General features: G+C 36.7%; 1 pseudogene; it reads right to left on the reverse strand.

The window, feature by feature from the left end:
* Positions 1–6,912: 6,912 nt before the first annotated feature.
* LOC109701469 (ragulator complex protein LAMTOR3 pseudogene) lies at positions 6,913–7,260 on the reverse strand (annotated as a pseudogene).
* Between the last annotated feature and the right edge of the window lie 1,888 nt (positions 7,261–9,148).

Raw genomic sequence — 9,148 nt, forward strand, 5'->3', positions numbered from 1 at the left:
CTGAGATTCCAGGAAGAGAATAACCTCTTTTGTGAATCTGAGCAGAGAGTGTTAGGTTATTGAACATGAGAAGAATGGAGCTGAGAGGTGATGTCAGGTAGGTGATGTAAAGTGGTCTGAACTTCAAAGAATGAGCACAGTGATGGATGAGCAAATGGAAGATTCTCTAGGCAAGAGGGGAAGTGTAAGAGTAGGGAATCAGGAAGGAATGGGTGTATTCAAAGGGATGACAACCTTAGCGTGCACCAAACAACTGAAAAATATCTATGGGCAGTTGTGTTAGTGAGTGTTCTGTTGCTGTGACAAATAGGGATGAAAGGTTTATTTTGGTGCATGATTTCAGTCCATAATCAGCTGGCTCCACTGTTTCTGGGCCTGTTGTGAGGCAGAGCATCATAGTGAAGAGCATGGTGAAGAGATATTCACTTCATGGTGGTCAGGAAGCAGAGAGACATGCAAAAAGGGGCCAGGGACATGATATACCCTGCAAAGAAATGCCCCCAGTGACCTACTTCCTCTAACCGGGCGCCAGCTCCTTATCATGCATTCAGTATGGACTCATGGGTAGAAAACCCACTGACAAAGTTAGCATCATCACCATCCAATCACCTCTCAATTCCACCACCAGCGGGGGACCAAACCTTCAACACATGAGCCTTTTGGGAGGACATTTGATATTTAAAGTGCAACAGCAGTTAATTGGAAAATTAAGGTGGATAGTACAAGGTCAAATTATGATAGAATCTGGAACTCCAGTAAGTGGCTTAGGTGGCCTGAACCGTTTTAGGAGCGTGTCTGAGACAGACTGACATTTACGCAGTACAGGAAGATGAGTCATGCAATGGTGGATGGGGTTTGGAGACCACCTACCTTTTCATTTCAATCTATTCAGAAATCCTTCACTGCAAAAAATAATGAAAAAAAAAAGAAAAAAGAAAAAAAAGTCAAGGAAACCAGTGATTTTTTATGGTTAAATGATGTTTAGATATTAAGGTACTTCAGTGACTCTCATTTTTGCATAGTGGAAACACTTTTTCCTCTTGCAAAAAGACTGGCTGCCTTATCAATGTGTACCCATAAATATGATTTTGATTGATGAAAAGGGTTGCCTGAAAAGACTTTGATAAAGGGATAAAAAGCAACACAAACTTTAATTTTTAGCAAAATAACAGGACGGATGAACAACCACTCAGAAAATTCTTCCTTCTTTTCTGTTTGGGTTATTTAACAGCAGGAGGAATATGACTAAAATCAGAGGCCTTATTCCTACATGTTGACATGCTTCCTACTTTAGGAACAAATAACTTTCTGGCCATATTCATGAGGTAGGACCTAGTCTCTTTTGGATTCTTTAAGAACGGCTTCAAAGATGAGGTAGAGTCTGGCATATCATCCACAGCTCTGCAATGCCAAATGCCATTAATTGGATTTGAGCAGAGGCCACCCCACAAATTGAACATTATATTTTTGAAACTCACGACAAAGAAGGAAGGACAAAGGGGGATTAATTGCCAATTAGGATTTGAAGAAAACATTTATTTATGATTACTCACATTTCTTAAAGCTTATTTAGCTGTATTTTAAAAGTCTGGAAACATTAAATTATCTTTATTTCTTTTTAGATAATGAAAAAAGGAAGTTATGACTATAAAGAATATAACTTTAACTAATATTCCTAAATGCTTGTGTACTATAGTAATAAAATTTTAATTTTCAGTAGGAAAAGATGAAGGGAAAATTGCTGTTAATCACCATTCTACCCCTCTGTGAATTGAATTATGATTAATATATATTCATACCAGTCAGAATATGACTCATATAATGAGTTACCAAGTTTCTAAAACCTAGAGCAAGGTAGAAAATTTGAATAGGTGCCAGGGAAAAGTCAGGCATCCAATACAAGACAGAAGACTAAAGGAACTGAAATAATTTGATCTGGGGAAAAAACAAAATATGTGAAGTCTATTCTGAGAAGAACAGAATAGGAAGAAGTGATAACTGAAAGAATTTTTGACTAGACACATGAAAAATTCTTCCTTAAGTTAATTCAAATAGACAGTTGAAACATGTGAGGTAGAATCATGTTCATTTAATGACTCATTCATCAATATTTGAGCAGCAAGTTGTGCAAGATAGACAAGCATTCTGGTCTCTTCTACACTAACTTATACTAGGGGATAAAACAGTAAATAAACAAGTTTATAAGACCAGGATTTCGGATTTCAAGAAGTCCTATGATGAAACGAAGCAAGTCAATAAGAAAGAAAGTGGTCAAGTTGAAGAATGTACTTCAAACAGAGGAGTTAGAGAAGTGTCAAAGGGGCAGCCTTGGTGACAAAATTTGAGTGGTGGAGGGAGATAGCACTGTGGGCAGGGAAAATGGCAAAAAGAAAGACCTAGGTTGGAGCTCAACTCAAGATGCTCATGGTAGACAAGAAAGCCGGAGTGCCTAGATAATAGCAAAAAAGGAGAGAAGACTAGGAGATGATATGGTTGAGGCTGAGTTTCTGCAAGTTTTGTAGGGTACAGTTAGAGTTTGATTTTATTCCAAGATCAGTGGGAAGCTACTGGGTGGTTGGAAATGAGATAGAGAACTAGGGTAGGTGAGTTTTCCAGTTTGCTTCACCCCTGTGATTTGACCACAGTAATCAAACAGTTTTTTTTTTTAAATTTCATTTATAGAAAAGAACTTAATCTAATTCAGACATAGAAGCAGTTAGAGCTCTAGCCAAATTCACTGGCCTAAAAACAACATGAATTTTAGCTCTGAAGGGAAGTTTTTGTCTGAAAAGACTGTAAGAACAGGACTCTTTGGTGAGAATGTTTAAACCTCAGCCTGCCTAAATGCTATTCAAAAATAGCATTCCACAAATGTCCTCCCTTCTTTTAAAAGCAGAAAGTATTTGGCACCAAATTTACATTTATGAAAAATACCAACCATAAAATCAGTTAAAATTTTATTTTCATTTTATTTTATTTATTTCGTTTATTTTATTTATTTCATTTATTTTATTTATTTCATTTATTTTTTTTCATTTTATTTATTGGTAAATTTGTTTGCCAGCTTAATGTAGAATCCATACTATCTGCCAGATGTGGTGGCACACACCTATGTACAAACACTTGGTGGGCTGAGTCAGAATTCCAAGTTTGAGGCCAGTGTGAGCAAGTTCAAGGTCACTCTGGGCTATATAGCAAGACTTTAGCTCAGAAAAAAAAATCCATACTTTCCCACATAGTAAAGACATGAAATAAATGTTTAACATTTAGTAAGGTAGAGAAAGAAGAAGGAAGCTAGAACACATTAGTAATTTTCAATCTAGAGTTTCTTATAAGGTATGAAATCCAAGTGACTCTCCTGAGATTATGAAGGGATAGTAGATTAGTACACTGGAATCCTGAGTTCCCTATGACCTTGATACAATGATCTGAACCACATCAAATATGAACTAAAACAAAACATTTCTACACAACCAGCCCTTAAGGCTTCCTGACAGCATGGGCTTTCGCTCTACGGGACTCTCAGGCAATTTGGCTGTTTTAAGGGAACACAGCAGGACTGCAGGAGAAATATTTGTGCTATTGCCCACCTCTACCTGTACTTGCCCAACTGACACTTATTTCAAGGCCTCCATTTTGGTGACAAAAGAGATATTGTTAAATGGCAGGCTAAGTTAATGGCCATATTTATCACCGTTTCTCTAACTCCATATTCTTCTCAAAAGTATGGGAAAACTGGGGATGATGTATAGAATCCTGATCAGGTTTTTTTCACTGTTCTTCAAGCTTCTGTCAAACTCACCATTTTCCTCCAGTATTCACAGTAGTGATTTGCACATAGTAGGCATGTTTTCTTTAAAGAATAAATCTTACTGATGACATTTAGTATTCTTTACAAAATTTTATTTATAAAAACATATGGTCAATGTTAGTGTATTTTGTTGAGAGACTATGTTTAGTATTTTTATGAAATTTTCAGTAATGAAACAGTATAGGGAATTATCTTTTACTAAAAGAAAGACAGCAAATATTTATTCTATTTTGATATCAAAAGGTACTGACACCTTTTCTGATATCTGGCTTAACATTACTTTGTTTAGTACCAGAAAAAGATTTGATGTAGCGTAAAATAATGAAACAAAGCATTAAATCTGCAGTGGTGTCTTTTATCCCAATAGAAGCATATAACTCTTTGTGATGGGATATCAAAACGGGCATTGCAGGTTTTCTGCAACCACGAAGCTCACTGTCTAGTGGAGGCTAGCAATTAGCTATAATACATGTCATCAGGACCATGGTGGTGATATGAGCCAAGTGCTCTAATGCAATAAGAAAAGACAGATGCAGTGAGAACACAAAAATCATCGTAATTCTGATAAAAGAATGAGTCCCATGTTGGGTGGAGGCAAATGCAAAAAGATCTGGAGAAAACCACTGTAATTGAATTCTCATCTAATAAGGGACGGAAATCATGAGACTTTCTCAGGACTATCGCCTCATTTTCATAACACTAAATTTATTATGCTTGTCTTGAGAAGAGAGCAATGAACAAAATAGGTGCTATTTCATGTAGAAATACAAATACAGAGGGCATTTCTAATAATGTCTTTTATGTTAATATTTGACAATGGCTGATAATGTGATTATTGATTGTCTCTCCAGGAAGACAGGGAATATAGAAAAATATAGAGATGTCATAGGGTAAGTTTTTCCTGATCTGACTTGCTATGAGTTTGACCTAGAATTTCTTCACAAGTAAGAGCGTATTTCGTATTTCATAACTGCTACTCTTCCTGTGACAGCTACAGGCATGATATGTCTATTGACACTGTCTTCTAAATATTCAGCATTCACTTTACAGGCAACCTTGGCTGCTTACTCTGGCTTTTGGTTCCCTAATTCACCTACCCAAAAGGAAGTCCGATAGAAACAAAAATTAGGCCCCAAGAAAGTACTATTTTGGTAGCTCTAGATTGATAATATGGGTCAACTATTTGGAGCCAATCAAGAAAGGAGGTAAGACCACAGGGGCAGCAGCATGCTATGAAGTTTGTTGGGTAGCAGTTGGACAAAGTTACCTGAGAGAGAAAGTCTTCACAGCCGCGTCTGTCCAGAGGCTACCTGGAGGGGAGGAGAGCGAGCAAGCTCCCTGGAGAGAGAGGCATTGTAGGTGCTCATGTGTCTAGATGATGTTTCTCAGCAGCACAGTGAGAGTTTTTGGCCAAGGATCTCCTAAACACAATGCAGCTAGGGTTCTTATACCACAGGCTGTAAGTTTTTAAGCGACAGCAGATGGTGGGTAAAGTTTCTCGGAGCAGTTAAAATTGGAAAGCTTTAAATGACTAAAACTTGCTTGGACATTCTATTGAAGTAAAAAAATACGTAACGTGAAATCTATCCCCACACTCAAATGTGTGGGATGGAATTTTTAGCTAAAGGCACATGGTAGCACTGTAATGTATACAGCTATTTCATTGCATATGGAGACTTTGTTCTGACTGAATGGAACCCCTCATGTCCCACACCTCTAACCCCTGGCAGTCAACATTCCACTCTCTGCTTGTATGAATTTGACTACTTGTACATTTCATGCAAGTGTGATCAAGGACTATTGTCATTTTGTGACCGGCCTATTTCACACAAAATAATAATCCCAGGTTCATCCACACTGCATCAAATGGTGAGGTTTCTTTCTTTTTAAAGGCTGAATAATATTCTATTCTATAGGCATACTGCATCTCATTTATCTGTTTATTAATTGATGGACTTATAAGTTATTTTTTACCATTTGGTCATTGTGAATACTGCTGCAATGAACACAGAAGTGCAAAAATGTCTTCCAGGTCTTCATTTCAATTATTCTGAATAAATGCCTAAAATCAGGAGTTCTATGGTTCAGTTTGTTAGGAAACTCCACACAATTTTCCATGGGGATTGCTCTACTTTACATTCCTACCAACAGTGTACAAAGATTCTAATTCTCTATATCCTTGTTATTTTCTTTCTTTAAAAAATGATCATCCCAACAATGATATCACGATTTTCATTTGCATTTCTCAGATGACTAGTGTTCCTAGCATGTTTTCATACACTAATTAGCCATTTGTGTGGCTTTGTTGGAAAAATATATATTCAAATGCTTTGCCCACCTTTAATTTGTTTATTATATTATTGAATTCTTTTTAAATATTTTTAAAAATATCATTTTATTTATTCTCAAATCTGAAAATGGTTCTACTATCATGGTTACACACACTGATAGTAGAAACAGAATTCAATATCGAGTCATTTAAATTTTACAGAGAACACACAATCATTAAAACACTGATTGGTTACAGAAAGCAGAGTAGGAATACCATAAGCTATAATTTTCCTTTCATTAAAGAGCAGCATCCTCTAAGAAGAATCCATTAGTAATATTCATTTACACTGCAAAATAATATACTTTTACTCATCCATTTTATCTCCCTCACACTCAATGCAAAGAAATAAAATATAATCAAGAGGAAAACTATGTCCCCATTGTTATTCACAGTAAGAAGGACCTGCTGCATTTTGCAGGCCTGGAGGACTGTACAATAGTTTGATCCACTAAATGGATCCACGTACCATCTTGACTCAGACCCACTGCATGGAATCGCTTTCTTATCTGGTGACTGCACTAACTCCACTGTGATAGACCAGATCATTTTTGTGGTATCTCCAGATCTCACTAAGTAAGAAAAGATCTTACAAAGTAAAATGAAACTCATCGGTCCATAAATGATACCTATAGGCTTAGGCTGTTTCTTTAGAATAGGTGGCAAATGGGGCCCTTTCTTAAGTACATGGATAGATAAAAGTATTTCTGTGGCCTTCATAATACAATCCTTGTATTATGAAGACAAGGCACACAGCCAAACCACTGTCAGACTAAGAAACTTCCACAGCTTTTATCAGTTCTTCAAACAATGGAACAAGTTCCTTTTCTAGGTTGACAATTAGTCCTGGGTTGGCATTGCTGCTGGCTGTGAAACACACTACCAGAGGTAAACGATTGAACCGAGCCACCTGGTAGGTGTTCTAGTAACAAATGATGCTTTTATTTTTTCAAAGTCCACTAGTTTTCTCCCTTGGTCTTTTGCTAGGGCAAAAGTAGATAAGAAGCCAGGTCGCAAAGCGTGCTCTGGAGTGTGATAACTTTGGCCACTTTAATAACAGGAACCTATCTCTATCTGACACAATAGCATGGATTCCTTCAACACATGGCAGCTTCTTATACAGGAATCATCTAAAGTGATTCTCCCGCAGGACCAATATTCCACTCTGGGGTTCTTGATTGTCAGAATATCTCCACTGCACTTCACCTACGGCTTCAGAGACAGATTCCCACTGTCACACGACTCGTGACCCCCTCTGGGAGTTTTTGAGCATGAGCTCCCTATTAGATATGTTTGAAAATATTCCCTCCCATTTGTGGCTTGCCTGATCACTCTACTGATGGTTTTTGTTGCTACACAGACACATTTTAGTATAATATAGTCCCACATCAGTTTTTTCTATTGTTGCCTGTGCTTTTGGTGTCATGTTTGAGAATCGCTGCCAAGATCAAAGTTATGAAGCTTTTCCTTTGTGTTCTTTTAGGAGCTTTATAGTTTCTGTTTTACATTTAATTTTTTTATCCATCTTAAGTTGATTTTGTGTGTGTGTGTGTGTGTTATAAGGGCCCAATTTCATCAGTGTAGATTTCTAGTTTTCCCGACTCAATTTGTTGAAAAACAACTAACCATTCCCCATTTTGTAGTCTTAATACCTTTCCTGGAGGTCATTTGTCTATGCATGCTTGGGTTTATATCTGTTCTCTCTATTCTGTTCCATCGGTCTGTTTGCTTGTCTTTATGCCCATACCATGCTGTTTTAATTATTGTAGCTTTGTAATATATTTTAACATTAGCAAGTATGAGTCTTCCTGATTTGCTCTCATATCAAGATTCTACTGTCTATTTGGGGTCTTTTATGGTTCCAAATGGATTGCAGGATTTTTTTTCTATTTCTACGAGAAAGTCTTTGGAATTTGATGAGGACGCATTGAAGAGTGCCAGAATCTGTCGATAAACTAGGGAATATGGGCATTTTAACAACATCTAGTTTTCCATTCCATGAACATACAGTGTCTTTCCATTTTTGTTTCCTATTTAATTTCTTCAGCAATATTTTGCAGTTTTCAGTGTGTAGTCTTTTGCTTGTTAAGTACATTCATAAGATTTTATTCTAATTGACACTATTATAAATGGGATTGTTTTCTTAATTTCCTTTTCAGATTATTTGTCATTAACATATACAAACCCAGCTAATTCTTCAATTTTGCTGACTTTGCTCTTGTATGATTTGTGGGGAGGAACCTTAAAGAGCAAGTGTTTATTTGACACAGTCTAGATGCTGGGATGTCTAAGGCCCAGGTGCCTGCAGATCCTATGTCTGGGGACTGGTACTCTTTGGGTTTTGTGTGCCTTTGCATTTTATCCTGACATGGAGAGAGGGATAGATTTCTGCTTCTTCTTATAAGGATATTAATATCATTCTCATGACCTATTCACCTCCCGAAGCCTCACAATGCCATCACATTAAGGCTTTAGTGTAGGACTGTGGGACAGGCAAACATTCCATTCATAGCAGCACTTGTCCCTGACTTAGGGTCAGGAAAAGATATCAGTTTTTCCACCACTGGGTATAATACTAGCTGTGAGCTTTTTATATATGGCCTTTTAATTATGCTGACCTAATATCATTCTATTCCTAGTTTTAAGTGTACTTTTATTAATGAAAGGGCATTAAATTTTGCTAAATGCTTTATTTTGCATCTATGGAGATGAATATGTAGTTTTTATTCATAATTCTGCTAATGTAGTATATCACATCAATTGATTTACATGTTTTGGATCATCCTTGCATCCAGGAGTGAATCCAACTCTGTCATGGTGTATGATCTTTTTAATGTGTTGTTGAGCTCAGTTTGCTAATATTTTGTTGAGGAGTTTTGCATCTGTATTTTATTAGTAAGTTTTTCATTACTATAATGAAATACCTAACACCCACTACTACAAGGGAAAATAAGTTTATCTAATGCAGTTTTAAAGGTTCAAGAGCATGGTATTGTATTGGCTGAGTT

Source organism: Castor canadensis, chromosome 1 (assembly GCF_047511655.1).
Source record: "Castor canadensis chromosome 1, mCasCan1.hap1v2, whole genome shotgun sequence".
Taxonomy (NCBI): Eukaryota; Metazoa; Chordata; class Mammalia; order Rodentia; family Castoridae; genus Castor; species Castor canadensis.